Source organism: Solanum verrucosum, unplaced genomic scaffold (assembly GCF_900185275.1).
Source record: "Solanum verrucosum unplaced genomic scaffold, falcon-dt-bn FXZP01000302.1, whole genome shotgun sequence".
Lineage (NCBI taxonomy): Eukaryota > Viridiplantae > Streptophyta > Magnoliopsida > Solanales > Solanaceae > Solanum > Solanum verrucosum.
Window position 1 is genome coordinate 1,702,013 of NW_026019914.1, and position 22,106 is coordinate 1,724,118.

Sequence of the window (22,106 nt, forward strand, 5' to 3'; positions counted from 1 at the left end):
CCGTGGATGCTCATCTGGTAGTGCATGCTATTTTTGTCTTGCCATTTTTTTGTTTGACCTATTATCTTGAAGGTGGTCCATACATACCCTTACTTAGTAAATCCTCTGGTTTGCGAGTATAGTCATCTCTGCTTAGGCTAACTATGTCCTATCAAAAAATAAAAAAGATAATCACAACAAACAGCTAACTTATATGTCCAAATGGTACATGAAGTTATTCTATTTTAATTGATATAATGAGATTAAGAAGAAAAAAAATATTTCCTACATTTTTATTTGTTAAAGTGATTTTACAAAAAAGAAAACAAGAATAGTGTTCTTTAATAATATTTTAATTAGGAAGAAGGTGTGTTTAAAAAGAAAAAAAAATATTTATTCGGAAAAGGGCATTTTTGACCCATTTTGTAACTATAGGGGCATTTCTGGACCAAAGTATTGACGATAAGGGTATTTTTGAGCCAAACTATAAACGGGGGACATTTTTGTTCCTTTCGCATAGTTAAAGGGCATTTTTGACCCTTTTCCCTATAATTAATGATGATTTATTAAATAGTATAAATTTGCTTAACCACGTAATTTTTCATATAATAATGCAAGTATTATATATATAATGTTACTATTTTATTATTTAGATAGTTATTGTCACAAATAGTTAAAATTATTACAAAATTAAATAGATAAATACGTCATATTGATAATTGACTCAAAATTTTAAATTAATAATAAATAAACTAATTTTTTCTTTTAGAAAAAATGAATACAACCTGACTCGACCTTTATCGGATTTTTTCCAACAATTTTAGTGATTGGGAAACTCTGTAACTATTGTTCCTTTGAGTGAAAAGTAAAAAAAGAGGCAAAAAGGAAGGATTAAAGGAATGAGGGTATAGTGAGCAAAAACATATACAGCGAGAATGGTATTTCAATATTGAGAAGCATGTGTGGACCAATTCCAATGCTCGTTGATTGGTGGTAGAAAAGGAAATTGAGGAATCATGAAGTTCAGAAGGATGTTAATGATGTTGCTGAGCCTCATAGAAGAGACTTTACCAGAATGGCAGGATAAATTCCTGTCTTACAAGGATCTAAAGAAACAATTGAAGTTGATTTATGCTAATAAACTCCAAAGAGGTGAATGATTTTGTCAATCTTTTGGGAAACGAAATCGATAGGTTCAGCACTTTCTTCATCGAAAAAGAAGAAGATTATATCATTCAATTGAAGGTATCCATTTCTTTTCCATATACACTATCTTGTGTTGTACTAGTTTAGATTGACATATACTTAAAACTAATTAAATTTCAAAACCAATTAATGGGCTATTAAGCTCGTTTAGATGATAATACTCTTCTACATGAGGTGTTTTACCCATATTCAAATGCATTTTGACCTTTTCATCACTACATCATCATACATTTTTGTTTACATGTATAAATATTACTTCATCCATCCCAATATTTGTGATGTTCTTTGACTTCACACCAAGTTTAACAAAGAAATAAAAACTTTTGAAACATGTAGTCTAAAACAAGTTATACATGTTTGTGTGGCTATAAAATTGTTATTAAGGGTAAAATGAACATTTATGCAAGATCATTTCTTTTGGCAACTGTAGGTACTTAGAGATAGCATTGCTGAGATTAGAGAATCTGAAGAGTTGATGAGAGTAGGCAGAGACCTAGTGGATCTTCATGGACAGATGGTTCTATTAGAGAATTACAGTGCTCTTAACTATATAGGTACTCAACCATTACTATTTCAGCTGACAACATTTGGGAGTGTCACTAAAATGAAAGCATGGCTGCAGATCTATGTATTATGAAATTGTGTTCAAATATCATGCTTTAACAATATACTCCCTAATTACACCCAAAACTTGTTCTAAAAGGATAAGGTCACGCTGCAAATATAATTTTAAAAATAGTAGTTCTGATATTCCAAAGTTAACATGTTGAACAATTATAATTGAATTTCTATACATTAATTAACTAATTGAACTAAAATCAACTAAGAAAGAAGCTAAACTACAAGTAGTTAAAGTAAAGAGAATTCGCATATGATGCCTATTATTTTAATATTCCCAATTGTGTTGATGAATGAATGATGTGTTCCCTCTAATAGAACTCAGCAACAAAGTAGCAACATTATCCTAGAATTATTTTCCCGAGTTAATCCTAGATAATAAATCAATCAACTCACAAAAATCACAACAAAGTAGAGTTATCCCTAAGTTCCACTTTTGAATTCTAGCAGTCCGTTCCTTGATTATTCGGAAGTGGTGTTCAAAAACAAACTAGTCCTATGGTCTTTTCCAAATAAAACAAGATATAATGGCTCCCTTTGTTCACTTGAGAGATCTTCAATTAAACAACAATTAACATATAGTTGACCAAAGGGAACTAAAACAGCTAGATTAATAGGAAACAGAAGCAAATAATTCAACCATTAAAATGTTGCATTAATACAGATATAATGGAGCATTCAATTGAGAGCTCTTCAATTAAACAACAGTTAACATATAGTTGAACAAAGTTAACTAAAACAGCTAGATTAATAGAAAAACAAAGTCAAACAATTCAACCAAATTAAGGTTTCATGAAAACCCGAGATAAAGGGTTTAGCTAATCATGTTCAAATAAAAAACGATAATAAAATAATAAAATTCATTATTTAATATAAATATATTGATAGAAATTGAGTCACAATGATAGACATTGTCGCGCCCCGTTTTTTCGCAAAAACAAACTTTCGACCTAACAACTCTTTTGGGCTTTGAGTGGATTGAAGAGTTGTGTCACCTAACAAATTAAGGCGTGTTAGGGAACCTATCTAACCTAACTAAATCTAACTAGAGGTCAACGAACCAGAGATCGGGTAAGGGTTCAGGTTACCTTGAGGGAAAGGTGTTAAGCATCCCTCGAGGTCCACAAATGTGGGTTCTAGCCGTATCTCATGCAATTTATGTGAGGGTTACAAGTAGCAATTAAGGTCATTTCATTTATTTAGGTTATTTAAATTAAACATGCTTACTAAGTGATAACATAATATGTAACAATTAAGGGCACTTTAGCTATTTTAATTAATTAGTTAAGCATGCAAGACTAAGTGATAACATAATATTTAACAATTAAGGGCAGTTTAGTTATTTTAGTTAATTAGTTAAGCATACAAGACTAAGTGATAACATAATATTTAACAATTAAGGGCACTTTAGTTATTTTAATTAATTAGTTAAGAATACAAGACTAAGTGATAACATAATATTTAACAATTAAGGGCACCTTGATTTTTAAAATTAATTAGTTAAGCATGCAAGATTAAGTGATAACATAATATTAAACATGAAACAGTTATAGAGGATAAGCGAGAAGACAGAATATACAACAATAGATAGGCGAATCAATTTTTTATTGTTATTAAATACCCCAAATATTTATAATTATAAAACACATACAAGAAAAAAGGGAAAAGGGAGACTCTGACAGACTTTACGGATCAACACTCAACTTTTCTTTATTTTTTCGATAGGCTTCCGTGTACGGACAGGAAAAACCAAGGTTTGTCGCTTTAAGCTTGAGTCGATGTCATCATCTTCGTAGGGCCTAAACTACCCCTACCCCACCACCGCATGTTTTTCTTCTTTAAAAGGTGCCTAACGTCCCTGCTTAAGGTCCAAGAGGCATTGGACTACTATTAAGAGGTTTTAGACTAAAAATAAAATAAAGGTTCCTAATAGGCCCACCTAGACACCAAGTCAAACAATTTGGACAAGCATTTAGTACATAGGGTCTCATATTGGCCTCTAGATTTTATTGAACATGCTAGCAAGCACAAGTAATGTGAAAAGGCCTCATGCTTAGGTGTGTGGGTGTATAATCAATGAACAAGTATTAACAGTTAATTTCAATCGGGCATAGATATTATGAGGAAAACAGTTGCTAATTAATTCAACTAACAATCTCAAAATAGAGCAAATTTTAAGTCTAGAGATGAGCTAGTGCCAGAATGGCATTGATTAATATGCAGAAACTGATTTAGTAGCTTATTTTAAGTGGCAAAACAGTGCAGAAATTAATTCGAACAAGATTTAATCGGGACAGCAAGTAGCAGATGCAGAAAATTAATTTTAAGTGGCAGAACAAGTAAGAAGCAGATTTTAGTTCGGAAAAATATTACTATACTGATTTCAAAATGGCAAAAATATTACTAAAACAGTTTATTGTTGCAGAAATTAAATATTTCAGGCAGATTTCATTTTAAACATGCTGGAGGTTATTTAGTTATTTAACATGCTGAAAATTATTAAAAGTCTATAGATATGCTATCTAAGTGATTATCATGTTGAAAATATTATTATCAATCGTGTTAATAAAGTCCTATAGGCATGATTTCTAAATGAATTAACGCAGAAAATAACTAATAACTCATATTGACAGATAAACTAAAGATGGAAACAGTTTAGATTCACTTCTTTTAGGTTTGTTAGCATGCTGAAAAGTTGCCTATTGAAATTTATTAAAACCTAACTGTTGAATTAACAAGCTGAAATTATTCCTATAGGTAGAATTTCTAGATAAGGATAAACTAAAATTTAAGCCTATATGCATGATATTTATGCCCAAATAATAAGTAAGATATTGAGATCTTATAGACATGCTATCTATTGCAAATTACAAATACTAATATGTTATTAGCTAGACATTGATTTACAATTTTAGGTTTTAATGACATGCTGAAAATTGATTAATAAATCTATATACATGATTTTTAAGTGATTGATAGATTAAAATATTACTGCTCCTATAGGCATGATTTCTAGGTGATCAACATACTACATATATCAATTAACATTACTTAATTAGCTGAATTGATTAATTACTACACTGAAGTTGATACCAACCGGTTAGTTAGGATAATCAACTCACAAGACTAGCATGAAACAAATTCACCAATTTTAGAAATTTATTTTGACATTAAGCTTATAGATTTTAAGTGAGTAAAGGTTATAAACAAATAATGATTTTAAAACCACCTATTTAGAAATATTCCACCAACTTATGATTTACGATGAATAGCACTCAAACACAAATAGACATAACTAAGTAAAAAAAAAACAATTAGCACGTATACCCCTCCCCCTTAGACGATTGCCCCAAATTCCTTCATATATAGTAGAGTTAGAGTTTACACAATATTACAAGCCAAGATAAAGAACAAATGAATAAAATATACAACATTAAAATAAACTTAAATATAATGGCTTCGTCCGGAATTGTTCTAGGTGACTCTTCAACATCTTGAACTCTAAGTTCAAAACCTGCTAGAAGGGATAATGAAACACATAGATATAATGGCAAAATAATCGCAACATCAAAAACAAACCGGGTGCTTCGTTTTATTCATTCAAACACACAACAATATTCAAAATAATAATGCAAGATGAAATTAAACTAATGAAAGAACAACTAACCAGTTAAAGCAGAAGTGTTTAACAACAATGAAGACCCACACTTAGTCCAATAACCGACATGAACACAGTAAAATAGCGAGTAGAGGAGCTTTAATGCGTTTACCGAAAAGCTTAATTCTTTCTTTTTTTTAGAGTAGAGAGCAATATTTTTAGTATTCAAGTAAGGTGTGAACAATGTCAGAATGTGAGAGTGTTCAAAAATCTCAGGAAGGGAAAATGTGTTAATTAACGGGAGCCAATTTTGAAATATTATTTTCCTTTAATAAAATAGAGCCAATCAGTAGATACATTTATTTTATTTTATTTATTTATTACCTAAATCAATCAAACCAATTACCAATATAAACTAAGTAAGAAATCAGTCTCACTTTTAATTAAGGTAAACAAATTCAGTTCAGCATAATACCACGTAACAAGCAAGGAAAGAATAAATTAAGACAAACACTAATTGATACAAGCAAGCAAGGAAACATAATTATTCACGACGTAATATAATTACCCCCAAAGTAATATTCACAAATTAATGATTTACTGTACTCGGACAATTAAGGAAATTAGCAAGAAATATGAAATCCATAAATTAAACAATTCAGAGATTAAGGGATCAGTGAAAGTGTTGACTTAAACAAATACGGAGAATATTAACAATTTAAAGTTTACCCAAGTGTTAACGCATAAATTATGGTGACAATTAAATAATTTAGTTACTGTTATGAAGTACCAAGACTTGGATGACAAATATTTGGAGCCAAATTGACGGAGAAAAACCGATCAACCAATGATGCTACCAAATTTGACCAAGTTTAAACAGTGATCATGTTAGAACATTATGTGAGAAGAACAGTAAAACCCCATAAAGTTTATCAAAATTAATTCCATTGCAAGCCTATCCTAAATTAATCAAGCAATAATCGATTAGACGCCAAGATTAGTATTGAAACGACCCCAAAAATGCCCGAAAATGTGCTTCGGAAACACCTAAAATTGTAATTTCCATATATCTCAAAATCCGTGCATCATTTCGGAAATTCGACTTCATATTCTTATTCAGGGGGTCAAATTGAGTGGGAAATGAGTCTAACCCGAATTTTAGAACAACCGTATCAAAATTCGAAAATCGCAAAAAATGCGATTTTGAGGGTCAACTTTAAAGGGGCATATCTCTCAGCACACAAGGAACTGGAAGGAGCTCAAACTATCAAAATTAAAGCTTTGTGAGTTAGCTTTCCAACGCAATTTGTTTCGCCTCATTCCGAGTTAGGATGAAGGAGTTATAACCATTTCGTAAAACCTCGCCGGCAGAAAAGTGCCATTTCCAGTAAGCCGAAACACTGTTCACCCGCCCCATTAATTTTTCTAAGTGTTGGACAAATTTTTTTCCAAAAGGGCATATGATATTCCCTATATATCATTAGTTTCATTCCAAGTCTCTAAAACATTTCTCAAACATCCAAAAACTCTCTCTAAACCCTCTCCAAAATTCCACCAAGATCTTCAACCAAATTCAAACATCTCAAACTCTAATTCCGGATTCAAGACTCAATCTCAAGCATCAATTCTCCATTCCAATCTTCATCAAGGATTCTCCAAAGTTGAGGTATGTGGGTTTGATTGTGGAAACCTTCCTTTCCACAAGTCCAACCATTTATCCTCTATTTTACTCCAAGTTTATGGGTCCTTATGATCATTTATGAACTCTTGAATTATGGAATTATTACTACACATCCTATTATGGTCTATTTTTGTATATTATCATGAAAAGGAATGATTATATGATGTTTATGGTTTTCATGCCTCCATGATCAAATTATGAAGGTTGTTATATATGTATATATATATGTATGTTGTTGGTGGGCTGTTTTATATAGATTTTGAAATTGGTTGGACTTAGTACTCTTAAAATACATGATTTTATTTACATGAACAAGTAGCCCACCATATGTTTGATAAAATGCCATTTATAGAATTCTTATGAAATGGAAGGTCCAATGTACGTCCTATGAGTCGGATGATTATATAAGTATTGAAATGATGATGAAATGGATACATGTATATGATTTTCTCTATATAGTGTGTGAGTCGATCAAGCCTAGCTCGGGGGGTTGTAGGCCCGGGTAACCGTATCAAGGGGTTGGTACCTTGGTTGCCTAGTACGGGGGTAGTAGGCCCGTATAACCGTATCGAGGGGTTTGTACCTTGGTTGCCTAGTACGGGGGGTAGTAGGCCCGTATAACCATATCGAGGGGTTTGTACCTTGGTCCCTAGCTCGGGGGGTGGTAGGCCCGGGTAACCACATTGAGGGGTTTGTACCTCTTTCGCCTCTCCAAGGGGTGGTAGGCCTTGGAAATACTATATTGATGGTCACTCACTACACATATACTATGCCCTACTAAATATGGTTTTTATATAAGCATCATTATACATATCATCTCATTAATATGCTATCTATCGGGTACGATTATGCATTTTGCCTATGATGTCCATCCCTTGTTGCATTGCATTGCATCCCATATACTTAGTACATTCAACGTACTAACGCATACTCTATGCCTACATGATGTCACCATGTAGGGACCGGAGCACCGCTTGACCCTCGTCCTCCGCGTGGCTAATACGATTTTCTATCAAGGTTATTGGTGAGTCCTCCATTCCGGGGACGTTGCTTATGATCTTTTGCTATGTATAAGACTTTTCCTTTTAGTTATGTTTGACTATGAGGGTGAGCCCAGTTGTTTGTCTTGGCCCCCGCTAAAGTACCTATGTTTAGAGGTGGTGTTGGACAAGTGTGTATTATGCTTGAGCTTGACTCAGCTATGGTATTTAAGTATCATTTCTTCTTCTTCTTTTTTTCTTGCTCCCTTAGTCCCGATTTTCCCCTTTGATTATGCTTATGGCTTATGGTCATTTTAATTGCTTCCGCGACCAAGGATGTGTAATGATACGCTATGAGGCTGTTTGGGGTTCCTTCGGGTTCCCCATTCGCCGGTCACGTCTAGGCCCTAGGCTTGGGTCGTGACAAACTTGGTATCAGAGCACTAGGTTGATAGATCCTCGGAGTCCAACACACCGCGTTGATTAGAGTCCGATTCATGGTTGTGTTGTGCACCACAACTATGAGTAGGAGGCTATGAGACGTTTTAGGAAATGTTTCCCTTCTCCTTGTTCTAAGTCGTGCTATAGAGTTGAATTAAGTTCTTCCCTAACGGTTGCTCTTTGCTATGCTAGATCATGCCTAATACAAGAGGAAGACGAGCCCGCGCACCCGAGGAACAACCGACCAATGGGGATCTTCGGGATGCCCTTACTTTATTTGCACAAGCTATGGCTAATCAAGCCAACCACGGGGCCCAAACCCCTCAGGCTCCTACCCCGGCATCTCGGGTGAGAGACTTCGTGCGGATGAATCCCCCGGAATTCTATGGGTCTAAGTTAAATGAAGACCCTCAAGAGTTTATTGATGAAGTCCTCAAGATATTAGCTATCATGGGTGTGAAGTCAGAAGATAAGGCGGAGTTGGCGGCCTACCAACTAAAAGGGGTGGCCCAAATATGGTACAACCAATGGAAGGAAGAGAAGGGGGTAAACTATGTGGTGCATTGGGAAGAGTTCAAAACGGCTTTCCTTAATCGATTCTTTCCTCTTGAGCTTAGGGAAGCCAAATTGGTGGAGTTCATGAATTTAAAACAAGGGTCTATGAGTGTGAGGGAGTATGCTCTCAAGTTTAACCAACTTTCAAGGTATGCTCCACATTTGGTTGCCGACTCACGGTCTAGGATGAACAAATTCGTGATGGGTGTGTCCGACCTAGTGAGTGAAGAATGCCGGTCCGCAATGTTGATTAGTGACATGGACTTGTCCCGCTTGATGGTCTATGCCGAACAAATGGAGGAGGAGAAGTTGAGGAAGAAGAGGGTCATGAGGCCAAGAGGGCCCGTTTTGAGGGCAAGTTCCAAAGTAGAACGGGAGGCCGGTTTCATCAAGGTCAAGGGTCTTCTCATGCGCTCCATAAGGGGTTTGCCAATGATGTTCCAAGGGCCCAAGGTGTTAGGGGTATGGGTCCTATTGATGTATGTCCGAAGTGTGGTAAGGCCATGGTGGCCCGTGCTTGAGAAATACCGGTGCTTGCTATAGTTGTGGGGAAATGGGGCACAAGGCAATGGATTGTCCTCGAAATCGCAACAAGGGTAAGGAGGTCCGTCCACAAGGTGCCAATGCGGTTCCTTTGGGGAGAGGGGGCCGACAAGATGGTGCCCCAAGGCACAATCGATTTTATGCTTTGCATGGGAGGCAAGGGGTCGATGAAGTCCCCGACGTCGTTACCGGTATGTTGAAAATCTTTGACTTTGATGTATATGCATTAATTGATCCGGGTGCCTCTCTTTCTTTTGTCACCCCTTTGTTGCCAACAAGTTTCATGTTGAGCCCGACTTGTTGCATGAGTCATATAAGGTGTCTACTCCTATTGGTGCATATATGGTTGCTAGGAAGGTCTATAGAAATTGTCCTATTTGCATCTTGCATAAAATATTGCCTTGTGATCTTGTTGAGTTGAACATGGTCGATTTTGATGTTGTTCTTGGGATGGATTGGTTGCATGCATACTATGCTTCCATTGATTGTAGAACCCGTAGGGTCAAGTTCCAATTCCCAAGTGAACCCATTCTTGAGTGGGAGAGCCAAAATGTGGTAGTCAAGGGTAGGTTCATCTCTTGCATTAAAGCCCGTAAGTTGATCTCTAAGGGGTGTCTCTATCATCTTGTGAGGGTTAGGGATGTGGAGTCCAAAACCCTTCCTATAGAGTCGGTTCCGATCGTAAATGAATTCCTTGATGTCTTTCCTAATGACCTTCCCGGTGTTCCTCCCGAAAGGGAAATAGATTTTGGCATAGACCTCCTCCCCGATACTCAACCCATTTCTATCCCCCCTTATCGTATGGCCCCGGCGGAGTTAAAGGAGTTGAAGGAACAATTGAGGGACTTGTTGGAGAAGGGTTTTATTAGGCCTAGCCAATCACCATGGGTGCACCGGTGTTGTTTGTGAAGAAGAAAGATGGGTCCCTTAGGATGTGTATTGATTACCGGCAACTCAATAGGGTCACCATCAAGAATAAATATCCTCTTCCTAGGATTGATGACTTGTTCGACCAATTACAAGGGGCTAGCCACTTCTCTAAGATTGATCTTCGGTCCGGGTATCATCAAGTGAAGGTGAGGGAGTGTGACATTCCCAAGACAGCCTTTCGGACTAGGTATGGGCATTATGAATTTGTGGTCATGTCCTTTGGGTTGACCAATGCACCGGCTATCTTCATGGACCTAATGAACAGGATCTTTAAACCCCACCTTGATTCCTTTGTTGTGGTCTTCATTGATGATATTTTAATCTATTCGCATAGCGAGGAAGAACATATGGGTCACTTGAGGGTTGTGTTGCAAAGATTGAGAGAGGAGAAGTTGTATGCCAAGTATGAAAAGTGTGAATTTTGGTTGAGGGAGGTTGCCTTCCTAGGTCATGTGGTGTCGGGGGATGGTATTAAGGTAGATCCTAAGAAGACCGATGTGATTAGAAATTGGCCTAGGCCATTGACCCCGTCGGATATTAGGAGCTTCTTGGGCTTAGCGGGTTACTATCGGAGATTTGTGAATGGGTTTTCTTCTATTGCTTCTTCCATGACTAAGTTGACACAAAAGAAGGCTAAGTTTGAGTGGACCGACGAGTGTGAGAGGAGTTTTCAAACCTTGAAAGATAAACTTGTGTCCGCTCCTATATTGTCACTACCGGATGGGCTTGAGGGATTTGTTGTGTATTGTGATGCTTCTAGAGTTGGCTTGGGTTGTGTCCTAATGCAAAATGGTAAGGTGATATCCTATGCTTCTAGACAACTCAAAGTGCATGAAAAGAACTATCCTACGCATGATCTTGAATTAGCCGCGGTGGTGTTTGCTTTAAAGATTTGGCGTCATTATTTGTATGGGGTACATGTTGACGTGTTCACCGATCATAAGAGTCTTCAATATGTCTTCACCCAAAAAGACCTCAACTTGAGACAAAGAAGGTGGCTAGAATTTCTTAAAGATTATGATATGAGTGTGCATTATCATCCCGGTAAAGCTAATGTGGTGGCGGATGCTTTGAGTAGGGTGTCTATGGGTAGCCTAGCTCATGTGGATATTGGTGATAGGGAAATGGCTAGGGAGGTGCATCGGTTGGCAAGGTTGGGGGTTAGGTTGGAAGAGGTTGGTAATGGTGGTGTGGTCGTTGTTGATGGTGCTAGGTCTTCCTTGGTTGATGAGGTGATAGCAAAACAAGATCTCGACTCGTCCTTGTTAGAATTGAAGGCCTTGGTGAAAGAGGGCAAGGTGGAAGTTTTCTCCCAAGGGGGAGATGGTGCCCTTAGGTACCAAGGTAGGTTGTGTGTGCCTCGTGTTGATGGTTTGAGGGAGAAAATTCTTGAGGAGGCTCATAATTCTTCCTACTCCATTCACCCCGGTTCCACCAAAATGTATAGAGATTTGAGGGATGTGTATTGGTGGGGAGGCATGAAGAAGGACATTGCCAAATTCGTCTCCGGTTGTCATAGTTGTCAACAAGTCAAGGCCGAACATCAAAGGCCGGGTGGTCTAACCCAAGACATAGAGATTCCTACTTGGAAGTGGGAAGAAATTAATATGGATTTTGTAGTTGGTTTACCCAAGACTAGAAAAGGTTTTGATTCTATTTGGGTGGTGGTTGATAGGATGACAAAATCGGCTCATTTTCTACCGGTAAAGACAACATATGGGGCGGAAGATTATGCAAGGTTATATATTCATGACTTGGTAAGGTTGCATGGGATTCCTCTATCCATCATATCGGACCGTGGTACTCAATTTACTTCACACTTTTGGAAGTCCTTTCAAAGGGGTCTAGGTACGAGAGTTAAGCTTACTACGGCCTTTCACCCGCAAACGGATGGACAAGCCGAAAGGACTATCCAAACACTTGAGGATATGCTTAGGGCTTGTGTATTGGAGCTTAAGGGTAGTTGGGATGATCATCTTCCATTGATTGAGTTTGCCTATAACAATAGCTATCATTCTAGCATCGGTATGGCTCCTTTTGAGGCTCTCTATGGGAGACGTTGTAGATCACCGGTTGGGTGGTTTGAGGTTGGTGAGGTGGCCTTGTTAGGACCAGATCTAGTTATGGAGGCTCTTGAGAAGGTTAGGATGATTAGAGAAAGGTTGAAGACGGCCCAAAGTCGCCAAAAGTCCTATGCCGATGTGAGGAGAAGGGCTCTTGAATTCCAAGTTGGTGATTGGGTCTATTTGAAGGTGTCACCCATGAAGGGTGTGGTTCGTTTTGGTAAGAAGGGCAAGTTGAGCCCAAGATACGTGGGTCCTTATAAAGTGATGAGGAGAATTGGCAAGGTAGCTTATGAGTTGGAATTGCCTAGCGAAATGGATTTGGTTCATCCGGTATTTCATGTGTCTATGTTGAGGAAGTGTGTGGGTGATCCAAATGCCATTGTGTCTCTTGATGTTGTGGGTGTTGTTGAAGATAATTTGACCTTTGAAGAGGTTCCGGTCCAGATTTTAGATAGACAAGTGAAGAGGTTGAGAAACAAAGATGTGGCTTCCGTTAAAGTCCTTTGGAGAACTCAACAAGTTGAGAGTGCTACTTGGGAGGCCGAAGCGGACATGCAAAGGCGATATCCTTATCTTTTCCACTCCACTCAAGCTTAAGGTATTGATCTAAGCCCTTTATAAAATCTCAGGTCTTAAGTTCAACCCCCATGTCATTGCATACATTCATGTTTAAATTGACAAGTTCATTGTGGTTTTACAACTATGTTGAGGTTTTGAAATAAGATGTAAGTGCATTGTTGCATCCTTATGTGGGCTGATATTGCCATGTTTGTGTCCCTCATGTACGTTTCTTTAACATTCGGGGACGAATGTTCCAAGGGGGAGATATTGAAACGACCCCAAAAATGCCCGAAAATGTGCTTCGGAAACACCTAAAATTGTAATTTCCATATATCTCAAAATCCGTGCATCATTTCGGAAATTCGACTTCATATTCTTATTCAGGGGGTCAAATTGAGTGGGAAATGAGTCTAACCCGAATTTTAGAACAACCGTATCAAAATTCGAAAATCGCAAAAAATGCGATTTTGAGGGTCAACTTTAAAGGGGCATATCTCTCAGCACACAAGGAACTGGAAGGAGCTCAAACTATCAAAATTAAAGCTTTGTGAGTTAGCTTTCCAACGCAATTTGTTTCGCCTCATTCCGAGTTAGGATGAAGGAGTTATAACCATTTTCGTAAAACCTCGCCGGCAGAAAAGTGCCATTTCCAGTAAGCCGAAACACTGTTCACCCGCCCCATTAATTTTTCTAAGTGTTGGACAAATTTTTTTCCAAAAGGGCATATGATATTCCCTATATATCATTAGTTCATTCCAAGTCTCTAAAACATTTCTCAAACATCCAAAAACTCTCTCTAAACCCTCTCCAAAATTCCACCAAGATCTTCAACCAAATTCAAACATCTCAAACTCTAATTCCGGATTCAAGACTCAATCTCAAGCATCAATTCTCCATTCCAATCTTCATCAAGGATTCTCCAAAGTTGAGGTATGTGGGTTTGATTGTGGAAACCTTCCTTTCCACAAGTCCAACCATTTATCCTCTATTTTACTCCAAGTTTATGGGTCCTTATGATCATTTATGAACTCTTGAATTATGGAATTATTACTACACATCCTATTATGGTCTATTTTTGTATATTATCATGAAAAGGAATGATTATATGATGTTTATGGTTTTCATGCCTCCATGATCAAATTATGAAGGTTGTTATATATGTATATATATATGTATGTTGTTGGTGGGCTGTTTTATATAGATTTTGAAATTGGTTGGACTTAGTACTCTTAAAATACATGATTTTATTTACATGAACAAGTAGCCCACCATATGTTTGATAAAATGCCATTTATAGAATTCTTATGAAATGGAAGGTCCAATGTACGTCCTATGAGTCGGATGATTATATAAGTATTGAAATGATGATGAAATGGATACATGTATATGATTTTCTCTATATAGTGTGTGAGTCGATCAAGCCTAGCTCGGGGGGTTGTAGGCCCGGGTAACCGTATCAAGGGTTGGTACCTTGGTTGCCTAGTACGGGGGGTAGTAGGCCCGTATAACCGTATCGAGGGGTTTGTACCTTGGTTGCCTAGTACGGGGGGTAGTAGGCCCGTATAACCATATCGAGGGGTTTGTACCTTGGTCCCTAGCTCGGGGGGTGGTAGGCCCGGGTAACCACATTGAGGGGTTTGTACCTCTTTCGCCTCTCCAAGGGGGTGGTAGGCCTTGGAAATACTATATTGATGGTCACTCACTACACATATACTATGCCCTACTAAATATGGTTTTTATATAAGCATCATTATACATATCATCTCATTAATATGCTATCTATCGGGTACGATTATGCATTTTGCCTATGATGTCCATCCCTTGTTGCATTGCATTGCATCCCATATACTTAGTACATTCAACGTACTAACGCATACTCTATGCCTACATGATGTCACCATGTAGGGACCGGAGCACCGCTTGACCCTCGTCCTCCGCGTGGCTAATACGATTTTCTATCAAGGTTATTGGTGAGTCCTCCATTCCGGGGACGTTGCTTATGATCTTTTGCTATGTATAAGACTTTTCCTTTTAGTTATGTTTTGACTATGAGGGTGAGCCCAGTTGTTTGTCTTGGCCCCCGCTAAAGTACCTATGTTTAGAGGTGGTGTTGGACAAGTTGTGTATTATGCTTGAGCTTGACTCAGCTATGGTATTTAAGTATCATTTCTTCTTCTTCTTTTTTTCTTGCTCCCTTAGTCCCGATTTTCCCCTTTGATTATGCTTATGGCTTATGGTCATTTTAATTGCTTCCGCGACCAAGGATGTGTAATGATACGCTATGAGGCTTGTTTGGGGTTCCTTCGGGTTCCCCATTCGCCGGTCACGTCTAGGCCCTAGGCTTGGGTCGTGACAAGTATCAACTAGCATTCAACATTTACGAGTTGCAATTATGGCAATCATAATAAAATAGTGAATAAACATTGTTAGCAAAAATACATGAATCACATAGGATGAACAAGAGGAATAGTAATAAAATATAAAGATGTACCGGGACGGATATGTTGAGATCCGTCTTCAATCGACCCCAAAACCTTTGAACTACGTCGGAGTTCACTGTTTCTGGTGGTCGTGTTCATGGGCTACGCAGGGAAGGGAGATTTGGGAGCAACACTTGTCGGAGCTATTGTTCTCTTTGGTCTCGCCTGACCGGAGCTGCTGCCAATGGCCTTCGTCGTGCGCTGCTGCTCGTTGGAGTTGTTGTAGCCCCAGGCTGCTGGCTGTTCACCGGCTACTTGTTGATGGTGGTCCTGCGAAGAAAGGAGAGAAAATAGAAGAGGAAGGGAGAAAAGAAGGAGAGGCGGAGGGAGATGAGAGGGAGAGAAGACGCCGGAGCTGCTGCCCTCGCCGTACGCTGCCGCTAGTGGCCGGCGCTGCCCTTGCTGGTTGCCACTAATTTTGGTGGTTCGCCATCTCCGTTTGAGGCTGCTCGCTGCTCCGTAACCATTTCGCCGGAGAGGAGAGCGGAAAAAAGAGGAGGGGCAAGGTCGCCTAGCTGCTCAACAACTGCTGGCCGGCGCTGCTCTTGCTAGTGGAGTTGTCGACTCACCGGAGTCATTGACCAGAGTTGCTGCCCGCTGTTGCCCACCGGTGTTCGTCGGGGTTGCTACTAGTCGCTGGAGCGAGGAAGAGAAGAGAGAGAAGGGGGCGGCGGATCTTTTGAGGGAGGAAGAGAATGAATAAACTTTTAGGGTTTTTGGTCTGTGGTAGATTAAAAGGAAAGAGTACGTAGACTCAATCTGGACCATGGATTTATTTTAAATGGACGAACACGATTGAATCTTGAATTGATCTGATTTAAATGGACGGGTGAGATTAAAGGAAATTGAAATCTTGAAAATTGAGACAAGAATAGGCTAAATTTGAAACCAACAAGTGGCTATGATTGAAATAAGAATTTGAATTGAAGTGGCTAGAGTTGAAAGGAATTAGAATATAATAGGCTGAATTTTAAATGATTTGGAAGAAAAATTAAGGAAGTGCTATCCAATTAAAAAAATACTACACTTATTAAAATATTTTCACATAATTAAGCACACCTAAATTCTAAAATAATTTAATACAACAATTTTTTATAAAAATATGCACACTAAAATATATAATTTTTAGACAAAATCGATTTACATTTTATACTCGAAATAAGTTTTTTAAAAATATGCATTTAATCGAATAACATTTTCGAAATAGTTATAGGTCGATCAAAATTGAGTGTCAACAGACATGTTGAAGTCTTGAATATTCCTCTCCAATGGTGAAAACCTTTGTGCCTCTCCTCCCATTGCGTTGCTCCGTCATTTTCCCCAAAAAAACAAAAGATAACTTAAGTTACAACAATTGTCCTAACCATGGACTTAATTAAAATTCTTGTAAAAGTTGGACTGCGGCTCCACAAATCACTATTTGCGATTTGATTTGTGAGTCACAAAATTTTCTTCAGATTGTCATTTATTTGGTCTTTACTTTGGCTTTTAGCAATTCAGTTTTGCGAGTAGAGCTGGGATCTTGAGAGTTGTGACTTGTCACAATTCTCGCTGCTTCAAACACCACTTCGCGTTGTGCGATTCAAAAGTGTGGTTGACGATCTTCGTTAGCTGATAGCAGTTCTCAAACCAAGTCCCAAGCTGCACAATTGTGGCTCCTTCTAATCATTTCTTTCATTCTTTTAGGGTGTGTTTGGTATGACGGAAAATGTTTTCCAATTTTCTCATGTTTGGTTGGGTTAAATGTTTTGGAAAATGTTTTCCAAATCAACTCATTTTCCTCAAATTTAAGGAAAATGACTTCCCTTCAAAACTTAAGGAAAACATTTTCCAAAACTCTCTTCCAACTTCCAATTAAAAAAAAAAATTGTTGAAAAAATCAATTTATTTTGTCCCTACCCTCAAACCAGCCCCCCAATCAACCCCCCACCCACCCACCCCCTACCCCCCCAAAAAAAATATTTCAAGTATGTTTTTAAAAAATATTTTCAACTTCAAAATTTCATTTTTCACCTTATCTTGACCCCCCTCACGCACCTCCTACCCAGCCCCCCCCCCCCCCCCCCACCCCTACCAGCCCCCCCCCTCCCCCCCCAAAAAAAAATATTTTAAGTTTGTTTTTAAAAAATATTTTCAACTTCAAAAATTCATTTTTTCACCCTACCCTTGACCCCCCCACCCACCTCCTACCCAGCCCCCCTACCAACCCCCCACCCCAAAAAAAAAAAATTAAGTTTGTTTTTAAAAATATTTTCAATTTCAAAATTTCATTTTTTCATCCCTACCCTCGACCCCCAACTCTCCCACGCCCTACCAGACCTCCCCCCCCCCCTCAAAAAATAAAAAAATTTAAGTTTGTTTTTAAAAAATATTTTCAATTTCAAATTTTCATTTTTTCACCCCTACCCCCTCCCCCCTCCCCCTACCAGCCCCCATCCCCCAAAAAAAAATTATAAGTTTGTTTTTAAAAAATATTTTCAACTTCAAAAATTCAATTTTTCACCCCTACCCTCAACCCACCCCCTACCACCCCCCCACCCCACCCCCAAAAAAATTTAAGTTTGTTTTTAAAAAATATTTTCATTTTCAAAAATTATTTTCTACCCTAGTAAAAATAAAAGATATTTCTCAAAAAAAAAAATCATTCATAATCAAACACTAAAAATCTTTTCCGGAAAATATTTTCTACTCACCAACCAAACATGGGAAAATAAGTCAAAAATCAACTTGTTTTCCAGGAAAACATTTTCCATGGAAAACATTTTCCTTCATACCAAGCACACCCTTAATCTTCTTAACTTCAAATCAGTTGCGACCTATAATTATGCAACTTATGTAAGCCATATTTATTATTTAAAGACAACAAAAACTCACGTAAAGATGTAGATAAGTCGGTACAAACCTAACTTATTATTCTTCAACAAGTTTTTCTTGTACTTTAATATTCTATCTATCACCTCAGTCATGGAAGTGATCTGAAGTCTGAACAGGGTTCTTTTTTGTTAGAGAGTGGAGTGTGTTGGTGAAGTTCTCATTAGACATTCAGTTTAAGCTAAATGAAATCTTCAATCTCTATGTAAATGATAATGCATTTAAGGTTCAATGGCAGGATATGTAGGGTATTAAAAACTAGAGTCTAAGAAAGTGGAATCACACTTTTCAAGTGGTAGCTCGTTCTTAAGTTTAAGGTACCCTCTCTTCTTGTTTGTCAGTTGAATGTTTGAAATCTTTACTAAAGTGGAGTTCACATCATTTCTGGCAACTGATCAAAGTGAGACTGAAACTCTTTTAAAGTAGCTTTTGGAAGGAGTACAGAAAAAAATGATCCATGTTGAATTAGCTGACAAGTTTGACTACGACCGTCCAAGCTTAGCATGAAGCAAGCTGAACATGGTTTTGTTCATGCAGTTTGACTATTAGAGAGTGTAAACATTTTGTTCAAAAGTGACATTTCTTTGGTGAATGTGGAAAGAAATTGAAGAGGAGTCCTTCCATTAGAAAAATATTTTTTATTTTTTGATAACCATTGTGTCCAGGCCTGCTTTCACGCACCTTGACTAATTCCATGGAATACCTTCCACCTCCCACCAGCAGCAGGTATCTCTGTCCACCTAGGACAGATGGGAAGAAATCACGTGTTTTTGTCTCTGCTAAAATTCAAACCTGATAACTCATGGTTCTCAACCCACTTCACAAGGCCACACCCTTGAGTGCATTAGAAAAAAAGAAAATTATTAAGGAACAACTGTCTGCAAAACAATGTGAGAGTCAGTAGTCTGTTAGGTACTTGGTAGTGGGAATTACATCATTTTCCGTAACGGAAATGTCTCCAATAGTTTATCGAATAGCAATTGGAAAAGGAAATACTTCTTCATGCAAAAACCAAATGAAGAAAATAATGAAAATGAACGATGCTCTATTTTTCAGGAATTGAATCATTTGCGACTCTTTTCGTAACAAAATCTTGAAAATAGCAACTCATTGCCAGGTTCCAATTGGATGATGAACTATAGATTGTTAGAGGACCTTTTGAATGAATTCTATTTAGGAACTTGAAGATTTGTAGTTCTTGAGCCAAGGGGTATCTAACTGTGTTTTGGCGTAGCCCTTGTAATCCAATTCTTTAGTAATGTATGGAAACTGATTGGTACATTTGTTCATTTTTAAGCTTTTTCTGTAATTAGCTGATTGTGAATAGGCATAGATGAGATCTTTGTGACTCATTTTGTTCAGAATTTCTGTTGGCGCCTTAAAACATTAGACTTCTGCCAGACTGCTACGTTTAAGCTTTCTGCTATTGCATATATACTCGTTCGCCTAAAAATACAGGATGATTCTCTTCAGCAACATCCATAATTGCACCACTGACATGATTTGGATATTATTTTCAGTTCTTTTATAATTTTCACATATTTTTTCTGCTTTGGAAATAATACTTTCTGCAGGATTAAGATACTAAAGAAATATGATAAACGTACTGATGCTCTTATTCACTTGGCTGTCATCCAAAAGGTGCTAGAGGAACCATTTTTCAAAACTGATGTTCTGAATAAGCTAGTGAAGGAGTGTATGACCATGCTTAGTAGCCTTCTGTCCCAAAATGAGCCATCGAAAGCACCAGAAGGAGAAGGAAGTAGTGGAGGAGGTAGAAGTGAAGGAGTTACTGGAGGAAGTAGTAGCAGAGTTGGGGAACTTGCAAAGACGAAAAATCCATCTAAAGCAGTACCAGGAGGGGAAGGAAGTAGTGTAAGAGTAACCAGTGTAGCTGAAGATCTTTCAGAGATTCAAAACCCTTGTAATAAAACACCAGGAGGGGAAAGAAGTAGCGGAGTCAAAGATGCAGAAGAATTAGTGGAGATGGATAACATGGGAAGTATGTACTTGAAGGTTACAAAATCAGCACTGAAAGTCTTGCAGGAAATGAGAAGTGGAAGTTCAACTGTCAGCATGTTCTCTTTAACGCCAATGCATAAGGTCTCAAAGAATGTTCCAGTCGTAGGACAAGCAACTGAATAGCATTCTCTGTCATCTGTGACATGCTCTACATATTGGTGTGTTTTACCTTTCTCCAATGAAGTAAGAAGTCCAATTGATGTGATTACGTCCTCAGGCCTTAAATATTGTCTAGATTTAGAGCATATCCTGTATAGTTAGATGTTCCTGATCAACTGTTTTTGGCTCTAGGACTTGTCAAGTTTGCTAAGGTGGTTTTCGTATAGGTACTTTATTATTTCTTATTGATATGTGGAGGCAGAATTTGATACCAAGACACTGTAACTTGGGATATCATGAGCGAACCGTAAAGGCCTCACTTTAATTTTATATGGCAGGGGAAATTAGATTCATGAAGTTAAGGTGGATTTTTCAGTTTTAAAATTCTAAACATTTACAAGTAACTTATAGTAATACTAGAGAATATTATATAAGATAAAAGATGATTAAAAATTATCACAACAGTATAGGGAAGAAAAATAAAATAAAGTGGTTGCCCCGACCTCGGCTCCAGAAATCACAATCACCACTTTCTAGTTGTAAAACATGATGAGCCAAGATGTTAAAAGGTATCAGATACCCCAGAGCCGACTCTACAAGATTGAAGGCCTAAAGTCAAACCTTAAAGTGCTTAATATTTTTAATTTTTTTAAAAAAATAAAAATAATAATCATGTATATATTTATATAAAATCTAATTTTATAGCCTTTTTAGATGTGAAGTCATTAAATACTGTTTTCTAATCGATTTGTTTTAGTAATTCTTTTTCAATTGATAATATTGCTAATGCATTCAATCTCACGTTGTTGATCTTAGATAAGATTTTATCAAGTTTAGTTTCGAAAAACTTTTTTCGGTCGAGACAATAGTTACAGGAATTGTTAACATTATTCAATAAACAATATATGCATTAGGAAAAGTATCAAGTCTTTTTATTTGATTGAGTATTTCCATTAAATCATTATCTTCTACTTGTATTATTTCTCTTAATAATAACTAGAACGAGAATATATATACTTACTAACTAAGAATATCAACAATAACAAAAGTTCAAGAAAAAATATAAAATAAAGTTAGAATAATAATTATGGCTCACGAATTTGATAAGTTGATATAACAATATTGAAATAGTATTGCGTTCCTTCAATATAATGATTGTTTGTTGCACTTCTTAATATTTTGAAGAAGACACTCAAAAGCAAATTATGTTCTTTTTTAACTTGCAAGCAACAATAAATCATTTTTTTAGGAGAGAGTTCAATATTGAGAATAAAAATAATAAAATAGAGAATAAAAAAGATGAGTATAAGGTAAATAATAATATAAGGTCAATTTTTTAGGAGATAAATAAGGAAACACAATTTCCCACAAAGAAAATTATTTTCAAAAATGTTTCATTCCCTTAGAAAAGTGAGGAAAACTAACAATTATTTTGTTCTTTTTTATACTTCTTACATGTTTTTTTTAAAATTTAAA

At 37.2% G+C, this 22,106-nt stretch overlaps 1 pseudogene; it reads left to right on the forward strand.

Annotated features, from left to right (window-relative positions):
• Positions 1 to 995: 995 nt before the first annotated feature.
• LOC125822732 (SPX domain-containing protein 2-like) lies at positions 996 to 20,654 on the forward strand (annotated as a pseudogene).
• Positions 20,655 to 22,106: the final 1,452 nt, after the last annotated feature.